The sequence below is a fragment of the Ascaphus truei genome, chromosome 8 (assembly GCF_040206685.1).
Source record: "Ascaphus truei isolate aAscTru1 chromosome 8, aAscTru1.hap1, whole genome shotgun sequence".
Lineage (NCBI taxonomy): Eukaryota > Metazoa > Chordata > Amphibia > Anura > Ascaphidae > Ascaphus > Ascaphus truei.
In genome coordinates, this window is record NC_134490.1 from 82,068,810 (window position 1) to 82,091,088 (window position 22,279).

The 22,279-nt window shown below is 40.4% G+C and overlaps 1 protein-coding gene and 1 long non-coding RNA gene across 3 annotated transcripts in view; both read right to left on the minus strand.

The window, feature by feature from the left end:
• HTR7 (5-hydroxytryptamine receptor 7) overlaps positions 1–22,279 on the minus strand; it is a 111,215-nt gene that overhangs the window by 69,744 nt on the left and 19,192 nt on the right. The gene's annotated exons all lie outside the window — the stretch shown is intronic.
• On the minus strand, positions 14,002–14,940 carry LOC142502053 (uncharacterized). Its single transcript, XR_012803633.1, has 3 exons — positions 14,881–14,940; positions 14,584–14,647; positions 14,002–14,102 (listed from the first exon to the last, which is right to left on the minus strand). It is a non-coding gene; the product is annotated as an uncharacterized LOC142502053 (long non-coding RNA).

Consider the following 22,279-nt stretch of genomic DNA (forward strand, 5'->3'; position numbering starts at 1 on the left):
CCGGAGTCCTCTGCTGCCCCGTCTGGAGTGATGTCAGAGCCACCCAACACTCTGCTCGAGATCCGCGGTGAAGGCTCACCTGCCTACTGTGAGGTAATTAGCCTATCTTCAACACCCACCTACTCTACGAGGGAGGACCGTGAAGAAGGTCTATATCCTATATATTCTACAGATGGCAAGGGTGCAACTATTTCCAAGCTGTGGTTCGGGGCCTCCCACGCTCCCAAGTCGGAGATCGTCCTGCCCGCTCCTGAGCCTGAGGCCTGCCAAACGCAAGAGATCCGGGACTCCAATCCATACAGGGCCCAAGCCCAGAAGGGGGCCACTCTATACCTCCTCCGGAGCCAGGAGATGCGCGAGGCCCGCGACCCGCATCCACACTGCCATGGGCGTCCGCAGAAAAAATTTCAGGGGGGGGGGGCATAATGTTAGCGTCCAGTGCCCGGCGTAAAAGTGGTGGTGAGTGCACTGTAGTAAGCGAGCCCGACCAGCATAAGGGGGGTTCTCCCCCCCAAGAAAATTTTGAAAAAAAGAGTGGGCAAATGGTGCATTTTCAAGCAAATTTGAGAAAGCTTGAAGGTTAATAAAGCAATTGTGAAAGTGTAGTTATGATATCAAAAAAGAGCAGCTACTCAGGGTTGCAGGATCTGGTGGGTGCCTGGAGTACTTGACATGTCACTCTGGCGCTAAAGTGCAGAAATTCCAGCCGTCAAACTACTTTTTAAGGCTGCTTCTCTGCGCAGGATCCTCCGACATGATGTGTGCCAGGTGGGGCACAAGAAAAAGAAATTGGGATCATTAGATACTCTGCTCATCACCGGGCTGGCGGTATTGAATAAACAGTGGGTTGTAGATGAGCTGCAGGGAGTTGAAAAATCCCTTTAAAGTTCATTGCATAATGCATAGTTATATTGGTAAGATGAGATTTGTGAACTTCAAATAACTCACCTACAATGCACTATTTACTGAAAACAGCCCTGTATGCAGTAATAGAAACTTGAAAAAGGAAAAGTGTATGTGTGTGGCACACAGTGTGGGTGGGTATATATACTTCTAATCAAAAAAAGACCCTTCAGTACTGCAAAACCAACTCTTTTTCAAAAAAGCAAGGAAAACAGGATGTTTTCTTTAGGATGTTTCACCCAATAGGGTTTCCCCTTGGTGGCATGCTTCATCAGGGTCCATCCCGTTCCACTGCGGAACGGGGCGTGCTGCGACCTATGAGCTATATGGGAGCACTTATTAGTATGACTGTACACACACACAATATATACAGTATATATATACTGTAGTGCCAGATTTCACTTGCCACAGCACTAGATTGCACCCACAGCAGCAGATTGCACGCAGAGCAGCAGATTGCACCCAAAACACTTGCCACACAGCACCAGTTATAACCCCACAGCACTTGCCTTAGCATTGGATGGCATCCACATCATTCATCAGATATAATCCCACATCTTCCGCTCCCCCGTTTTTCTGAGTGCTTGCTTGCTTTCCCTCGTTTTTCACTGTCTGCTTCTCCTTGTTTTTTCAACAACACACAAGACACCGTGCAGGGTTTTTTCTATCATGTGCTCCCTCTCTCTCCCCACCTTTCTTTTTCCATCCATAGTAGCATCATGCTCCTTTGTCTCCCTTTTGCTGTATCTATTTTACTTTTACTCTCTCTCGCTGCTCTCTCACTCTCACCCTGCCCCTGTCTTGCTTTTTCCATAATATTCCTCCATTCTCTCAGAATCTCTCACACACTCTATTCAGCTCAGCTTAATAAATAGCCACCATGATGCATGTGGTGGCACTGGCACCCAGCGAAACGTTGTGTTGTCTTTGTACCCTAATTTTCAAATTATTGCCAATTCCAAATGCTACCTCCTGCCCCCTGAGGCAGCAAAACTACTGTGGTCTGTGGATTATTGGATTCAGATTTCAGAACTAAGAGTGCCGGTGCCTATTGCGCAGAGAGAGTGCTGCTGCCTGCATCTTCACTCTTCAGCAGACTCTCTGAACTGTGAGCCTGCGCAAATTGATGACGAGTCAGAGGAGGTGGGAGCATGGTGGGTGGGAGGCCGCGTGATGAGTGTGGAGGTCAGAGTCGGACCATGATTGGTCCGACTCAGGGACTGGGTCATCAAGGGACGGCGGCGGCTCTCTCATTGGTAGTGCTCAGCTACCAATGATAAGTGGACTTGTTGGCACCGGCGCCGTAGCAGCGCAATAGCGGGCCCGGCCGCGGCACAGATTGGACCCGACTTGGGAGTGAGGCGGCTCTCATTGGTAGGTAGTGCTACCAATGAGAGCCACCCCAGTACTGATTCCACCTCCACAATCCGAGGGAGTTGAGCGGGTGGAGCGGTCCAGCCGGACGGACTCCCAGGCTGCTGCTACCTCCCCGATAAGTGATATGTCATCGGACTAATTTCTCCTGCAGTGTCGGGGGAGAAAAGAAGAAAGAGACCGACGAGAGGCTGCAGCCATTACTGCACGTAGGTACCTTACTGCTAAGGGCCGTGGTCAATTGAGCATTGCCGGGACTGTGAACACTTTTATAGCTCCACCTGGGGAGGTCTCAATAGTCTCCCGGTCTAAGGACTCTAATGTGCCCGCCCAGCTTCACACTGCCAGCGTACCCCTTCTGATCCCAACCCTAGCTTTAAACCCTTTTCACCCTGGCCCTTATCACCGGTAATGTCCATGGCCCCCATGAACGATGATGTTATTATGCCTGACTTGCATGTTACACCTATAGTGGGCGCCTTACCATGGTGGGACCCGATGCATAGGGGGTACGTGCCCCATTTGAACAGGACATGCTTTGTCCTAGAGGAGGGTGAGAAGGTGCAATGTTGGTGGGAGGAAGGTCAGCTCACAATCAAAGAACAGGCTGAAATATTGCGTTTGATAAAAGTATGGGTTTTGGGCCGTAATATCCATCTTATCAGGGTGGAGTACATATCGGAGTCAGGTAGGAGGCGCTGTTACTCTGTCACTGTGCCTGATAGTCAGGGCAGGCTGGTAAAGAAGCCTGACCCTGAGTATTACTACTGCCCTAGCTTAGCGAGTTCAGCTGCAGGGTACCCCGGGTTCTCCAACAAGGGAGGTACCAGTGTGTATGGTTCATATATACACTGTTGTATTGGGATGTTACAAGAGAAATTGGGAGAAATGAACCCCCTGCGACGCTAACCAGATATATCCATGTGAATTGCATGCAAAGTGTAGCACCTTGAAACTTGATCCCACTCAAAAGACAGCTTGATTAACCCTTTCGTGTGTTGTCCCACGTAGTCAACCACTAATTATTCACCACTTCCTATGCATGTTCAATAGCCTAACACATAGGTAAATCGTATATGAACTTTTGAAAAGGTGTTCTGTGACCAGTGACTTGATTGTAGCAAACAAATGTCTAAAAGTATAACAATGAATTGGTTACTCACTTGTTTGAACTGTGGGTCTCCCGGCGCTGTCGCCGTGCTCCTACCAGGTAGATGCAGCATAGAGAAAGAGGTTGGAACGGCGGTGCAACTGCCACGAATGGAAAAATGGAGACCGGACTGCTGGTTTCACGGTACACAAAAATGTATTGTAGGCCCATAAAATGTAGCAAGAGAAACCTCTTACGCGTTTCGTGCGGGTGACCGCACTTTATCACGAAATGCGTAAGAGGTTTCTCTTGCTACATTTTATGGGCCTACAATACATTTTTGTGTAGTCTGCTAAGCGATCCAGTATGGCGGCTTTTACTTGTTGGTAGTCCATTGCCTGATCTGCTGGGAGGCCCTGATATGAGGCCTGGGCTTCTTCTATGAGGAGCGGGGCCATAGCAGTTGCCCAGCGATCTGTAGCTTAGCCCTGAGCTTCGGCAACTCTTTCAAATGTCAGTAAAAAAGCCTCTGGATCCTCATTCTGAGCCATTTTCCTCAGGAGTATCGGGGGTTCTGCTTGCAAGTTCTGGACTGGCAGACCCTTGGAATTGGGTCAGCAGCTTGGCAATCCGCTCATCCTGTGCTGCCTGTAGTCTTTCATCTCTCTCCACTTGCAGCCGGGCCTGCTCCTGCATTAACAGTCCCTTCTGTTTGGTCTGCTCCTGCATTAACTGTCCCTGCTGTCTGGTCTGCTCGCACAGAAACTCTTAAAAAAATTCTTCCATTCGTGTGTGTGTGTGTGTGTGTGTGTGTGTGTGTGGCCCTTTAACTGCAGGAGCCTTTTGAAAATTCCAGCACCTCTGACACCATATGTTGCAGGGTACATGCAACTATACACGCGGGGTTTTCTTGATAAGGCTTATTTATTTAGCCTTAAATTATACAGCACACAAAACAAAAATTGCTTTTCTTTAGCAGACAAAACAAAATTCCTTGTCTTCAGGATGGCAAACAAAATAGCTTCGCTTCAGCATAGTAAACACAACAGTCCATAAAACATGTACTTTGCAAAACAGACCTTAAATCAAGCTGTTCTCTCTCCAGAGTTTCAGGGGATTTCCCTGCTTCAGACAGCATACAAAAAGACAGACCTTCTATCAGTAATCACCTCTCTCCTGAACAGCTAGGCAGCATGTGTCTACAGCCTGGGGTTTTTAACACACCTTGATTAGGCAGCTGGGATCCAACTAATTGTCCTGAGGTTCCCAGCTGAAGTTAACCTAGTCACTGCTGCACTGCAGACTAGACATAGTCAGGCATATAGCTGGTAGCTTTTATTTACCCTGTCACACTGACAATTGCATCTTTAGAGAAATCTTTGATAAAAAAAATATAAGTTTAAAAAAAATGTGAATGTTTAATTAACAACATTTAAGATCTGCTAGATCAGCGTACGTTACGCTTGGTACAGCTAGTATATATATATATATATATATATATATATATATATATATATATATATATATATATACACTGTACACACATAAATGTATATATGTATATAGAAGCACTAGTGCATCAATTTTGCTCACAAATTGCCTTCGTCCATAATCCCCTTTTGTACAGGTAATATATGTATGTATATCTTTATTTATATTGTGCCACAGTGTACTCAGCACAGCTGTAACACAAACAGACACAGTAAGGAGCAGTATAGGTGTGCAAACTTTACACAAAAGTTTGCAAACGCAGCAAAATCTGACTTTTTTTGGCAAACAAAATTGTGCAATAAATGTCCTAGTTTATTTTTTATGCAATTAACAAAACAAATGGCATCGTTTTTCTGATATACTATTCTAATTGCAGCACTATTGAACATCTGAGTGTATGGCATAGCAATCATATATTACTTATGAAATATATAACTTTCTGAAATGCAGTAGTTGTATGCCATAACATAAACCTTTGACATTCATTACGTTATTTCAAAGTACACACCTGGAATAAACATCGTTCTGGCTATATTACTAGACCATATACACAGTAGGAATAAGTTTAAAAAATAGTGGTACAGTGTGTAACATCATAAGCAATAATGTGTAGCTTTGTAAATCTGTATTCCATTGTGCCTTTTTTTTTGTGGCATGGTACATTTTATGAAATAAAATATAAATATAGACATAACCAGGAATTTGTTTACACGTTAATACTACGTAGCACGTTATGTTTACAGGGTTGGACAATAGTCAAAGTTAATGCCTAGTAGTAACCATGTGAGTCCATTATTTTCCCCGCTAGTTGGCACGCATTTCAGGCCCAAAATCCATTACTCCAATGCTTAGGGATAGGTGAATGTATTTTGTAACAGTTAAAATCCAATGAATGCTATTAATTTTATCATTCTGAAAATGGATTCCTGCAGCAGTAGGTCCAAACACTAATAGACGTCTTTGCAGAAAGCTATAAATAAATCCTGTTTGCCTAAGGCTCTGATTTAGTTCTGGGGAAAGAGGTGGGAATATTGATGAGGACTAAATGACCTCTGAGGTCACTTCAAGCTTTGCTATCTACAGAAACATTTCCGCCTCAGATGAGTTTGAGATTGCAACACATCCCTCAGCCAGCAGCAGGATATGGGGAAGTAGATGCACTACTGTAGTTGTAATAATGAAAACACAGTACAAATAACACTAACAGTGGTGCCATCTTTAACACAGTTTTGTATGCTGCCAGTACTGTCTACTGTGGTGATTTGGCAAAGATAGGAAAGGATTCCAAAAATCAATGCTCAGCTGTAGAGAATCATTGTAATATAATAATGTCTTAAATGATACAAGGGTTAAAAGGGTATTGAATGAACCACTTAAATCCACCCTTTGGAGTGAATCAAAATCCTGTGTGTCTGTATGAATCTCCTAAAATGTGGGGGACTTGTAGTGTATGATGTCCAATCTTTTACAAAGGGCGACGGCCCGAAACGCGTTAGAGTTTTACACACCCCTGTACCATGATGTCAACCATGGATTAAAGGACTTTTAACATCTCATTAACTGGTGTCTAGCCCCCAACTTCAATGCTGTGCTCCACTTCACTCCTTCGTGGAAACTCTTCACTGCTATGGTGATTTGTTGCCATTTGTGCTTAACCTTTAAAACACAGCGTTTGCCAATATGTTCTCCCTTAAGTAATGCTCTGAAGCTTGTAAGTGCTAGACTGAGGGAAACGTGACAAAAGAGGTCATTGATACAAGTGTAGTGGGACAGGAACATCACAGTATGGATGGGGATGGCTGATTCAGTAAGAGAATGAAAACATGTCTTCGAATTGATCCAAGATAAGGATAAACAGGGAAATAGCTCCAAATCAAGTAGAATCACACGTTTGACAGCAAATGCCAAGGAAATAATTATAATACTAAGTAGATTGGAGAAAAGTGTATATTTTATGTCATTCATTAGGGAGTGTGGTAGTTAATTCTAGAAAGGTGTCTGATTATATCAGTCTTCAAGACATGTGTATAAAGAAGTTTCCATTTTGAACAAAGATAAATGCTAATATGTACTGTATTATATAAGGTGTATAATATAAAACACTGCACTGTACAGTACATCTGATGAAGAGTCTTTGACCTGAGATGTTATGCTCACTTCTTTGACATTGGAGTAACCATTTATGCCCTAACTGCATGGATTGGGCTTGTGTTTATGATAAAACATGCAGTGACGCTTTCTACAATTTTCCCATGCCTGGCAAAAAGCTTTCTTGGGCTGAATAGAATTCTGAGTTTTTATATCTCAGAATGCCTGGTAATTATTTTCAATTATAAATATTCAATGAGGGATGGACGATATATTAAGAATCCCTGTACATTTTTCCATTGGACGCCAAGCAAGACTTGCCATTGGGAATAAAAAAAAAATATCATTATATTTACACCTTTATAATATTAGCTTTAACATAAATGTTTGAATTGGAACTTATACATAATGAATTGAGCAGTGCACACATCAGTAATGATTAATCATAGAGAGATAACTACAATTCCACACCAAAGATATGTAGTTATCTTTGTTCCTTTAAATGTCATTTTCTTCTTTCCATTTCATTTGAACATCAGGTTGATCAAATATTGAACATTGGCAATGAAATACAGTAGATAATTATTTTTGTAACATGTTGATTGGGATTGGAAGCAACAAACTCAATGATACAAGACAGAATCAAAAGCAAGGCAGATTTTCCTTGGCAGAATCTAGAGGTATTTGGAAATTCTTACAAATGCATTGAGATAAATTCTTACAAATGCATTGAGATGTTGACTGCTTTAGAAACGGGTTGCAAATTATACCCAAAGCTGGTGAAACAGGGGAATGTTGAAAATATAGAGACCATTTTAAGACTCTGTTCCATCGAAGTACACAGAGACCTGTTACATAATGTAATTCATTGTCAAAGGCCCAATTAAAGCTTTGATAAAAAAAAGTTGATCCACAGAGCCCAAGCTTTCGATCTACACCTTGTTACAAATCTCTCAAAATGGGTCATACTAAAGCAGCGGGATTAGCTGCTAAAGCAATTCTAGAGTAGTGATGATAGAAAAAAATAATGCTGTCTCAATGACTACCATAACAGCGGTGCCATATCTGAACCAGCATCAGGGCAGCATAAGGATCATGAATATCCCAAACACTTACCCTCTGCAGACAGGTGTCCCCAACTCCTCCTCTTCTCTTATGTTTTTGGAATTCTTTTAGAATGTATGCACCCTCGAGGAAAGGCCCATAGATAGATGGATTTAGTGCAATGCTATAAATTAATTCTGAAATTCATTATGCTGAGGCAAGTGTGTCCCTTTATTCAGATAGCACATAGTTAGCAATGCAGTCATATCTACTTATATATAAGTGTCCAATGTTCCTTAACATTGCACGATACAAACAAGCAGGAATCCATCACCACTATGTCACTCGGGGGCTGGGTGGGGGTTTGGGAAGAAAATATTCTAGTAGCTGCGAGTTGTCCAAACTATGTGGGAATGCTTTTTTGGAAGCAGTCTCATCCGGGTCTGCATATCCGAGCAGAATAACTAAACTCGAATTTTTTGCAAGCTAATCGAATTCTAGTATAGTACAGTCGCTCCGAAAAGTGCAAAAAGCTAAACCACTTCAAACAAGCCACATTGTTTTTTTTCTTACCACCTGATGGTGGATGATGTGACTAATATAAATATACTTTGCACAAACATTAGCATATCTCCCAGGGTACCTCAGTTGTGCTCCTTTATGAGTGCAAAAGTCTCTCCCTATGTTATTTGAAATGAGGTTTGAGGGGATATATTGCGTCATTGTGTCATTCTCCTGGATTTATTAATAGCCACGTACACTTTGCCATACCTTATTTGACATTTTACTGACAGAGACTCACACCAACATATGATTAAGTGAATAAAGCAAATCATAGTCACTTCTGTTTTGTTGCATGGTTTCTATTAGCTTTAGCTGAAGAAGATGATACACATCTGATTGTCTAATTAGTTCAATTACATACCTAAATTGCTATTAAAATCTTTGGGAATAAGTTATGTTTTTTAACATAGTTTTTAAACGCTTTAAAATGCAGAAGATAAATGTTCCTTCGGCTATTTTCCATTTTAACTGATGGGCAATTCCAGGACTGCAGACCTAGACGAGAAAGGCCAGGCCTTTCGATTCCTCTATATTATTTATATATTTCCATCTATGATTACTGAACCTGCCCAAACCAATTTGTGCAGCCTTGAAAACGTGTCCTTTTCGCTTCAATCCAAAAGCTAAACATTACAAACATGTCTGCAGTCGCCCACTGTATTACCCTACGAGAGAAAATGGGAAAGGATCTGGCTTCTTTGAAGTATATTATTGAGTAGGCGAAGTGTCTGATTAGACATCTACTGTAGGTTTGCAGGACTTGTTTGCAAAGCATAATGGGCCTAAACAATATCTATAGCATTTAAAAAAAAATCTTAATTAATACTGTGGGTCAAAGTCTGAAGCGTAACTCATTAAAGCTTGTGTCCCTGGATCAAAGATTGTACTCAATTGTATGCAGCAACACTTCTGTTCCTTGATAAGAATGCATCATCACCACAGTATATATATCTTCTACACATTAAGTTGTTATATATATATATATATATATATATATATATATATATATATATATATATATATATATATACAGTGTTCGACAAACCTATACATTTGCTCGCCCCGGGCGAGTGGATTTAACCCCCGGGCGAGTAAATATTGGCCCAAGCAGCACACGTTTGGTACTAGGTGGCGAGTAGATTTTTTTGTGTGGCGAGTAGATTTTTTGGTGATTTGTCAACCACTGTATATATATATATTTATATATATATACGATCTGTAAATATTTGAAGTTCTTGTAATCTTTTCTCATTGCACTGTTTTCAATATAATGCCCAGCATATGATCGATTTATTACATGTTACTATTTTGACTGAAAAATGTGTATAATGGTGATACCCTCTGATCCAATCTTGTACTTTAATGTATAATTTCATATGAAAAAAATAGATACATTTTTGTTTGATGCAGAACATTTGAGCAGCGATTGCTTTGATCGAAAAAAAGCGCATACTGTATTAATACCTTTGAGCAAAACACTACAGTTTATGCCTGCCTACCCACAAACACTATAATTGTCCACACTGCAGCACATAACATTTAATTATATGTTTTTTCAAACCTTACTGAACAAAATTCCAAGTTGACATTTGCGTAAACAGTAACTGCACTGTAACATTTTTGCAGGTGCAAGAACAAAAGTAATAAAACATAGGAGAATTATGCTTTTGTCATGGTTATTTTAATTGTTGGCATCACCATTGAAAGACATTAAAATCTTCCTGTCACTTGCAGATTGTTTTAATATCTGGTTTGGGGTTATTCAGGATTTTGCAGGAGTATCATGTCGAAAAAAAAGGAATAGCATGTTACAAACAATGAATCCTTTCATTGAGATTTGGACTGTACTTTTTTATTCAAGTGCAAATTTCTCTTTCCGATGTGGATTTCAGCTAAACTGCTATTTGAAACTTTTCAATTAGCGTTTATTTTAGTAACACGTTATCACATATTGTATACAAATAAATGTGTCGATGGCAATGCAATAGAAGAAGATTATCTGGGTTACAGACCAGCTAAATCATCAAAACATGTAGCTCTACACAATAAAATAAAAGTGTTATTGCAGGATTGAAGCAGGGGCTCTCCGGAGCTGAACGGTGTTAATTTCAGCTATGGGACCGCTGCCTCCCGATACACTTAGCTTCATAAGGGGTGCCGGTATCTGCAGCCAGGGAACTTGTGTGCCTAATGAAATGGCGGCTTAAATATCCCACGTCATGCGGCCCAAATAGGAAGCCGTGACGTCATCACTTGCTGCTTCCTTTTGGCCCCACGTGAGCTAGACATTTAAAATCCACAGATACCAGCACCCCCTACGGAGGTAAGTATCTCTGAAATTAACACTATTCAGCTCCGGAGACCCCCCGCTTCAATTCTGTTATTTAAATTTGTTTTTAAAAAAACGTGCAGTTACATGTTTTGCGGCTTTAACACATTGAGTAAAGAAGATAGTAAGATCACTCTCCATGTATTATTTATAAATATTATTTATATTTATATACTGTCACCCACTCTACGGTAGAAGTATTTAGTCCATGCAAAATACGGGGAGTTGTATATACAACCCGAGTTACTGTAAGACCATTAAATGTGAATGTAACCAAATAGGGCAGGGGATCCCTGCCCCAAAAAACAGTCTAAGTCAGTATATGATGGGAGACTTACAGAAACAATAAAAATACTAGAAATGCAATAGACATCTTAATTCATGGCACAATGTGGTTGCATTTGTTGAGAAGCAGGTATATGTATCTATAAAAGGTGGCATTTTAGCTGAGCCTTAAAGATGAGGAAGAAAGTGAGCTTGCCAAAGTTTGATGGTAAGCAGTTGACAGATATGGGGCATTGAGTGAAGGCCAGTGTTTTCCGGCAGTGTGGAGCTTCAAGAGCGGTGCTTCCCAGCGGTGTGGAGCTTCAAGAGGTAGAGCTGTGCCATCTCTCTCCCAGGCTTCAGAGTGAAAAGTGACATTGTGCTACAGGCTCACGTTTATCAGCCTTGCTGTAAGTAGGGTTTAAATTTTAGCCCCACTGGATGCCATTGCTTTATAAGTGTCTCTTGCCCAACAATCAAGTGTTTGTTGTTTTTATATTTATTTTTATTCATTGTATTAAACTGCTATCATTTCTTGCATACCTTATCAGTGATCTTTTGTTGTTAGTTGCACTATGATCTTTTTCTCTTTTTTTCTTCTATGTTGTCATCTTTTATGTTTGTTTGTTTGAGACTTCATTGAAGATACTTCCTTGGAACTCATCCCAGCTATATTGGACTATATTCGGTCAGACTATTATTTTTATTTCTTTGAGGCGCCGGTTTATGTGTTTTTACTGCTAACTACACTGCAAATGTTCACGAGTGCACATTTTTCCTTCATTTTTTTTTTTCAGGTCCTATTATGCTGCTGGAAGTCCGAAAGCACCAGATTGCCCTGCACTCCTGCAACTGCAATTGAATCATCACTTGGATAGTTATCCCATGGTCACATGGCTGTCCCCTGATGACACAAACAGCAAAGGTCACCTCTCCAGGGTAGCAGTGAACATGATCAACAGAAAAATTAGCAAACACCTCTAAACTTTCTTAGGACTTCATAAAACCCCCCTGGCTTAACAACTTGTGGTGTCCTGAGGACGTTGCAAGAGCAATAGAGCAATTGCAACTCCCTTTTTGTTTTAAATATGCACGTTTAAAAATGAGTTACTCTATGCGAGGGTTAGATGGTGGTTTTCAACCTTTTTTTGTTTAAGTAGCCCTATAATTATATTTTAAAATTCTGAGATCAGTCTGAGAACAGATGCATTGTAAGGAACCCCAACCCTCTCTACGAGCGCGTCTGAGATCAGCTGCATTGTAAGGAACCCCAACCCTCTCTAATAGCGGGTCTGAGATCGGATGCATTGTAAGGAACCCCAACCCTCTCTAATAGCACATCCGAGATCAGGTGAATTTTAAATTCTTCTGTGTTTGGTACAATTTCCAAATGACATGACAATTGCAGGGAACCCTTTAGGGATGATCGGGGAACCCCAGGGTTCCTATGAACCCTTGTGGAAAAACACTGGGTTAACTCATTTTTACTCTGAACTACAGGCATTAAATTGAGAAAGGAAATTCCTCCGGATTAATATAAATAAAAATATACAGTAGGATGAGTTTTGACTACATTTAATATAGGTTAAGATTGATCGACATATATCTTTTTTCAACCCATCTTTTATGTAACTATGGAATTCCTTGATACGTTACAGCTATGTTCACATCCTATAGAGTAAACAAAGAATCCACCAAAGTCCATGTAAAATATAGAAGTTATGTTGAAATGTTATGTTGAAAAGTATTGTTTTTATATTGCACTAAAGTGGATTTACAAAGACTAATTAAAATTTGATTTACTATGATATACTGTTTGAAATATGAGGGATTTACGAAATAAGATTAAAAGTATAAGAATGAACATAATGTAATTAAAAGCACCACTTCTGTGACATTCTGTAGGTCATAGAATAGTAATCATATACGTCTACTTTTCAATATATCTGAGCATAAAAATTCAGGTTGTGTTGTACATGACAGTTGATTCCACTCATTAAACTTTTTACAACCCACATTAAAACATATTTAAATGGACCTTATGCTAAGAAGTATTCTTGCAAAGCGATTTATAAAAATCCCAACCAGCAGAGTCTAAATCTAATCTTAGTTTGTTGGTTGTTTTGGCATCACCAACGCATTGTGTTATAATTTAGCATAGGGATATATATTGCAAACAAAATCCTGCATGTACTGTATATGTAAATGGAAATTGAGGGAAAGCTTCATGAAGGTTGGGAAGGAAACATTACGACAGGTTCGATCCTAAGACAGTTTATGAAAGTTCAGATACGCTAACATTTATTTTTCTAGAAAGTGCTTATCACATGATTTTGATGTCCTTTGATACTTATCATTCACATTCCAATCTCCCTCCTTATCTGTATTTTTTTCTCCTAACACTTTATTATTTTCAGTCCCTGTATTATCATTTGCATATCAGTGATTGAATTCTCAGTTATCTAAACTCTGTATTAAGTATAAAAAATGTGAGAAATGTTTGCATTAGTTCTTCAGTCAAGGTTACGACAGCCTAAACTTGGCATCCTACAGATGCAGGGTGATGGTTGGTTGCTGAGTCCTCACGTATTCCTTGAGGGTGCCTCCCGCGCATTCAATGTTAGCTCGGGTTTGGCTTGCGAAGTGACAGTGGGCTGACAATGGAATTTTATCGTTGTTTGAAATACTCAAAATGCAATGTAACCCGTCCCTTATTACCATTCATTTTCACACGATCCAATATCACACAGTATCATGCTGTATGTAATGGTATTGAAATTAAATGTAAAAACTTGAGAAGGCTAAAATGTAGTTTAAAATAAGAAATATTTTTATTTGATTACATTAGGCTTTATGAATAATGCAATAATACAAATGTCTTCGCTCTTCTTCAAAATGTGCAATGTTCTTCTTTATTCATATTCTTCGGCCTGGCTGGCACGTAGATGTTGTGGCCTGTAAATAACGAATATTCAATATTAATAATCGTGCATAAATACAGTAGTGTACAGCCTGGATGTCTCTATGGAACCTGCTGGAAAAGCATATGCATGTCATTGAATATCTGCTCATGCATGTCTCTATGGAATCTAGTTGAAATGCATATGCGTGTCATTTTCTGCGCATGCGTGTCTCTATGGAACCTAGTTGAGAAGCATCTGCATATCATTGAATTTCTGCGCATGCGTGTCACTATGGAACCTGGTTGAAACGCTTATGCATGTCATTGAATTTCTGTGCATGCGTTTCACTATGAAACCTAGTTGAAAAGCATTTGCATATCATTGAATTTCTGCGCATGCGTGTCACTATGGAACCTGGTTGAAACGCATATCTGTGTCATTGAATTTCTGCACATGCGTGCCTCTATGGAACTTGGTTGAAAATAAAACTACTATACTGTACGAGATGCATGAATTACAGTACTATACATTACCTGACAGTGTTGCTGGATGTCTTTCCTGCACGAATAAGGTGTTTGCTTCGGCCCACCGCTAATGCTGCAAAACATTAATTAACAGAAGAATTAAACAATGACTACATTATGAATGTTTGCATTTTCTAGAGACAGTACTACAGTCGAATAAGACTATAATAAAATCTTCAACCGCCAACTAACATCTTATTATTGTATCTGGTACATGTTCAAATAATACATACTGTGATTGAGAGATTGTTTTTTTTAGAGAGAATACAGTACAGTGGATGCATGAATTAAAGTACAATACATTACCTGGCAGTATTGATGGATGGGTTTCCTGAACAAACACAGTGTTTTCATCAGCCCGCCAAACCTGAAAAAATAGAATGAGGGGAAGTATGAAACAATAACAACAAGAGGGCTTAATTAAAAACATTTTTTTTCACAACGTTATTTATATTAAAAACCTTTAAGTTGAAGCTTTAATTTTTAAATAAGATACACACCCAGCTTCCCAACTGTGAGAGGTGTCTGTACATGACCCCAACACTTTAGCATATCAAACCTGATCCCTGCTAGCCAAAGTGGCGATGGGGCAGGCTTATGATCTCAGAGGAACTGTAGGCCACAAAGGAATACAGAATATGCATCTTAAATAAGTGGGAATAATTTCGGGCAGAGAAAATCATGTAAAATCATGTACACATTTGAGGGGGTTCTGAACCTATTCCCGGCTTGGTGTACCAGAGGCTTTGATGGGCACCCTGCACAAGTGTGGTGGGTGAAGGACAAGTCTGTGGGAACAACGGGTGAAATAAAATGACTTTTTACAAAGTGTGTTTGTCTTGCATCTGACCATTGGTAGAAAAATCACTGCATTATTGTAAGAGAATTAGGCGAGAGGCAGGAGATCAGCCTAGTCATCCTTGAGGTGGCAGAAATATCAGCACAGATACAGCTCCAGGGTCTGTTTAGTCTTCTCCATCTGGCCGTTGGATTGGTGTGATAGCTGGAGGACGGATTTAGGCAAACTCTCAGGGTGGAATAAAAAGAATTTGAGGTGAACTGCACTCCCTGTCTGTCAGATATAATCTTGTGAAGAAGGAACCTCTTGGAACTAGGACCTTGTGAAGAAGGAAAATCTGCTGAATAACCAGTTTGGGCATCTGATCTACTGTAGTTAGGTTCTGGGCAGCATTAAAATGATAAAATGAGCCATCTTTGTAAGGCGATCCATGACTACCAAGATGGTATTGTGTCCCTTGAATGGGGGCAACTCCAGAAGGAAATCCATGGATATGGATCCCTATGGGCATGTATGCACTGAAAGTGGTTGCAGAAACCACAGAGGGGAGGCGCGAAGGGTCTTGCATGAAGATTCAAACTTATGAATGTCCTGTGGAAGTTTGGGCTACCAAAACAAATGGGACCAAAGTTCCTGTTTCTTATGGATACCTAGATGGCCGGCAGGGTTCCAATCATGCATCATTTGAAGGGCCTCCCACCTCCTTTCTTCTGGTACGAACAGGCGTTCCTGGAAGATCGAAAGCCATCCTCTAGGACCAATATGACTTCCCGTTGGGGTTGTTTTAGAAATTGTTCATTGAAGTAGGCTCTCTTAATCTGTGAGAGAAGACCTGAGGAATAGGGGGCGCCAAGACAATGTTTTCTAGGTAAAATTATTTCTTCACTTTTAAAACTGGGTGCAGAGTTAGGAGATACTCTGCATAGGGTGTCTGCTTTCCCATTCCTAGAACCGGGGCAGCATGAAATTAGGAGGTTGAATCATGAAAAGAACAAAGCCCACTGAGCTTGTTTGGTGGATAGTCTCTTTGTAGATCGAATTAATTCCAAATGTTGATGGTCAGTGAGAACGGTGACTAGATGGATGGTTCCTTCCAGAAGGTGTTGCCATTCAAAGAAGGCAGACTTGATGGCTAAGTGTGCCTTGTTCCCAATGTCAGTTTTTCTCTGCCAATGACATTTGATGGAAATAAAATGCAAAAAGGTGAAGGAGCATTTTGGTCCAATATTTGAGAGAGGATAGCTCCGACGGCAGAATCGGAAGCATCAACTTCCACTATGAAATGAAGTTCAGGGGTCGAAAGGATATGAACGGGAGCAGAAGTAAAGAGGGATTTTAGTCTGTCAAAAACTGAATTAGCTTCCGTTGTTCTATCGAACGGGACATCTTTTCAGGTGAGTTGCAATTAGCACAGAGAGGTTCTTAATGAAGCATCTATAAAAGTTAGCAAAGCCCAAAAACTTCTGAACATCTTTCTTGTTTTTTTTAAACATGAGGGAGAATATAGTGTGAAAACTTCAAATACCAGATGAGACAAAGTGTAACAATGGGGTAAATGCACTCACATTCTTTCCCTAGAGAAACAGCATTTTCACAATGGGTTGGGGAAGTGAAGGGTCCCTTCTTTAGCTTGGCAGATGATACCTCAAAGATATGGAGGAAACAAAAGATCCACAAATGGTGTAGGAAATGTAGGTTCTTTATCATATGGAAGTAACAAAAAAAGAACAGCGCAAAAAAAACCATAGTGTAGTATATTTAAATAGTTTTATAAAAAATAAAGGTGAGTATTGCACGTACATCAAAAAGAAGGGTTAATAGCAAGACATGTTAGGGACATGTTACCACTCGGCAGGCATAACGGGATACAGGCACCGGGAATTGGACGTCCTCCCTCAAGATGCTGGTATCTGGATGCAGAGTATACAGCTCAGCTCGGTTCACAGCATTGGGGAACCTTCCCGCGCCTTCACGGAGCTCACAGCAGTTGTTCTCAGGGGTGGATCACCGCGTCTCTTCCTGGTTAGTCCACGTTGGCGTGTGACGTCATCCGGCAGCGTCTCTCGGCCGGTCGCGTCTTTAGTGCGTCACTCCTTGGCGATATGCAGTCGAGCAGTGTACAGAGTCCCTTGCAGGTCCCGCAATGAAACAAATGTCCCAATATAATGCCGCAATGGGGGTATATGTAAAGAATAAAGGAATTTTTCCTTAGTCGTGTTAGATATGAAAGATTTGCGGCAAAATGTTAAGTTCTAACCGCAAATCTTTCATATCTAACACGACTAAGGAAAAATTCACAGTGAAAGATTGCATATCTTGTAAATCCACATATGTGGTTTATTTATTGCAGTGTCCCTGTGGAAACCAATATGTTGGGCGAACTAAAAGATTTTTAAGAGTCAGGATTTTAGAACACGCTAGAAACATTAGATTAGGATTAGAACAACATAGCGTGTCCAGACATTTTAAAATCAAACATGACTGTGACTCTTCGCTCTTGACATATGTGGGAATTCAGATTGCACAATCAGGTAGACGTGGTGGTGACAGAGACAAGAAATTGTCCAAACAAGAAAGTCTGTGGATTTATAAACTCCAGACTCTGTCTCCACTAGGTCTAAATGAGGAGATTGACGTATGGTCTCTTTTTTAATTAGAAATTTTTCAATTAAACATGAACTGCACCAGTGTTTTAAGAAATATTTAATTAATTATTTTAAATATATTTTAAGTTATATAGAATTAATACCTTTAAGGATTATCAGAATACCTTCTCTCTTTGAAATAACTCTAACAAACTTTAACCCCTAAGATCTATTCCTAGACCATTACATTATCCTATAGATTTCCATATGTATTTATATATTTACTAGAAATCATATGCTAATCTATGTTACTCTTAACTATTGGGAGTTAGCACTTTACATCTCTAAATGTGATTTTTATTATGTGACTAATTTTTTGTTTCTTTACTTTTAGAGTCTTGATTTGATATATATATATTTTTAAAAGCCTTGATTCGAATTATTAAAGTTTATTATATTTTTTTAAGTGTGCTTTATCCCATGTATGTTTATATATAAAAAATGTCTTTGTAACTTGAGTCCCTCCACGGGATGAGTGAATGTCTCTCCAGGTGGGGGGAGTTGAATACAATTACCCTGAACCAATAGCAATAATGCTGAGTGTATAAGAACCGCCCCTGGAACCTCCTCCATCATTCCCTGACGAAGTACGAAAGTACGAAACGCGTAGGAGAGGGCGCGTTCCTTTATTCTTTACATATACCCCCATTGCGGCATTATATTGGGACATTTGTTTCATTGCGGGACCTGCAAGGGACTCTGTACACTGCTCGACTGCATATCGCCAAGGAGTGACGCACTAAAGACGCGACCGGCCGAGAGACGCTGCCGGATGACGTCACACGCCAACGTGGACTAACCAGGAAGAGACGCGGTGATCCACCCCTGAGAACAACTGCTGTGAGCTCCGTGAAGGCGCGGGAAGGTTCCCCAACGCTGTGAACCGAGCTGAGCTGTATACTCTGCATCCAGATACCAGCATCTTGAGGGAGGACGTCCAATTCCCGGTGCCTGTATCCCGTTATGCCTGCCGAGTGGTAACATGTCCCTAACATGTCTTGCTATTAACCCTTCTTTTTGATGTACGTGCAATACTCACCTTTATTTTTTATAAAACTATTTAAATATACTACACTATGGTTTTTTTGCGCTGTTCTTTTTTTGTTTCTATCTAGCTTGGTGTTTGAACCATTCCCACTGATCAGCAGCACAAAACATCACCTATCAGGTTGTATTATTAATTTATATATAAGTCACTATTCTCTAGCACAGACCACATTGAGCGCAACATTTTTCTGTTTTCATATGGAAGTATAAACAATAGAATGCAGCATGAGGGCAAGAGCCCACTTCACATCAGTCAATCACAGCAGGTTAATGCAAAAACTATTATTAAGTAAATAGTATTATTTAGACATAGGGGGCCTGGTCTGCGACCCCTTTCTCCCTGAAAGCCATGCCCCCAGATGGACAATTGATTTCCCTGGGCTGGGGGTTGTTGGACGCCCATGGAAGGGTACATAGGCCTCCATGTCCAGTCAGTTTTCCAGAACATGGGAGGGTCAAGAGGAAAGGGCAGAGTCTGGGGAAGGTTGTGACGAAAGGACTTTCAATCCATGTACAAAATCCGCGGAAGCAGAGTGATCTTCTTGACCACCAAATCGTCGCCTTCATGGAACTCCAGCTCAGATCTTCTCATCTGGAAATGGCGGCCGTAGACACTTCTCTGATTAGCCGATACATATCTCCTGCTCTACCTAACAACACGATCGGCAAACAGCCAGACCTGGAGCCTCGCCCCCTCCACCCCCTCTCCTGTGATTGGCCTATTTGTCTTTCCCACCGTGCTGTAGCTCAATCTCTGCTTGTAGCTCCATCCCCAGCTTAAAGTTAGAAGGGACCGGGGAGAGAGGAGGTTGGGTTCCCCACCAGTGCACTATGGGATATCTCTAGTATGCTACACCACACCCCTCTATCTGATTGTCTAGTGGGCTGCGATTCCCTGCTGAATGTGACATCAGACTAGCTCCTGCAATGTGAATCAAACTGCCTTGAGACAGATGTCCGTGTTGACTGCAGAACTGACAGAACACTGTTCTGCTGCTAAAATAAGTACCAGAACAGCGTTCCGACATGTTTCTGCTCCCAATACTAATTCTCACAGGAGTCCAGGACTCATACCAGGGATCAGTATCGCCGAACAGAAACACAAGAGTTTATAAAAATGTATTTATTGGAAAAAGTATCCACAACTGACATATAAACAGTCAACACATATACTCACAACCGAGGAAAACTGGGAATACCCTGCAGGCCTAGTTGCAGGGGTCTCCTTGCAGAGATTTTCCCTGTTAACTTCCTTCTTCTTGAACAGTGCCTACAGGGACTGGTTTTCAGGCCTGGACGAGCATTGGACCTTTGTATCTGCAGCTGGAAATCACCACCAGAACTAGAGCTTGAGCTAACTAGGGGTTCCCCTCCCTACATTTTTATACACTTCAAACATTACTTAGAAACATTCAGGGCCAGGTGCTGTCTACGTGCCCAGGCCCTGCTTGGTGGGTAGAAACACAACATTAAAAAGCGCAACATACAAGCTGCAAAAGGCAATTTTGCAACATTTCTCCTGCAACCACATTAACCCCTGGTCCCTGAGGTGCTGGAATCAGGTTTACAATACAGATATACATACATGTATAACCTAATGTACAGTAATACACTGTATTATTGACAGGTAGGGGTAATGGCAGGCTTGACCTGTATTAACAGCAGTTATATTTTCCCTACCATCACACTGATCAGTTAGCATTCCTTCAAAAAGTCTCAGAACGCCATACCGCAGCTCTGCTACCCTGCGGGGACTTCATCCTAGTGATGAACCCATCTCTGGACAAATCTAGCAAACCATCAAAAGGGTGCATTAAATTAGACACAGATATATCCAAATCTAGCAAGAATATTATTAAAACTTGTCTGTATTAGATGCCTGGAGGTGCCAGAATACCAATGGGAAAGATTATACTTTCTATTCTGCCTCCCACTCTTTAGACTCTAGGATTGATTTTTTTTTTATTTGTTACAGATATTAGGTTAACTCACTCTACAGTATCCACTAAGTTTGGTTTGATCTCATAGTCGGATCACGCTCCCATAGAATTTACCCTACAAGATCCTCATCTGCACTTTAACTACCGCTTTGAAGATTAAACGACTCAATTCTAGTCTTTCCTAGCAAGGCAGAGCACTTGAAAAAATGTTTACATAGCGATATCTCACTTAATGAGTCCCCTACAATTAGTGCATTTACCTTTTGGCTCACACAAAAATCTGTTAAGAGAGGACATATAATGAGCCTTGCCTCTTTTCTTAAGAGAAAACAGGAGGAGAAAAATCTGCAAATTACAAAAGAAATTGACCAGACTAGAAACATTAAACAAGTGTATTACTACAAGGAAACCAGTAAATCAAATAACCTTTATCGGCTTTAAACTCACTTCTCTTCTTTTAGTAAGAGTGGAGAAATCACTAAAGTGGACAAAGCAAACATTCTAAAGTTAAGGTAATAAGGCAGGCGGGCTATTGGCAAATAAACTAAGAAAATAAATAAATAAGAATAGATTGACCTCAATTAAAAACCAAAACAATGATCCAGTTTACAACCCGATTGAAATTAATAAAATGTTTAAATAATATTATTAGAATCTTTACAATTTAAATATAAAAGGGAGCACTGACAAGGTAAAAACGTATAGTACTGACCCATTTTTGAATAATGTCTCTATTGACCAAGATTAATTAAACAGTTTTAGCAAAACAATGTTCTCCTATAAAGCTGGAGAAATCACCTCTGTCATTTAAAACTTGCCAAAAAATCAGATCCAGACGACTTTTCAAATAAATATTATAAGACTTTTGCAGATATATTATCCCCTCATCTTGCCCTTGTCTTTAATAAGTACATTTCTTTGTCTAAACTTCCCTCAGATACTCCAGGTGACCACAGTCACTATTCCTAAGGAAGGAAAAGATCATAATACTTGCTCAAACTATAGACCCATATCTTTACTTAATACTGTACAGATACAGAATTATATGCTAAAATACTGGCAAAACGGTTGGGAGAAGTCCTCCCTACTATGATTCACCCTGAACAGGTGGGTTTCATACCCAGGAGGCAATCAACAGACAACACTAGAAGAAATATCAGTCTTATACATTATATGAGGCCTAAAAAAATTCCCCTAGTTCTTCTTTCTTTAGACGCAGAGAAGGCCTTTGCAGGTTAAACTGGCAGTACATGTTTAAAGTATTAAGGGCGTTT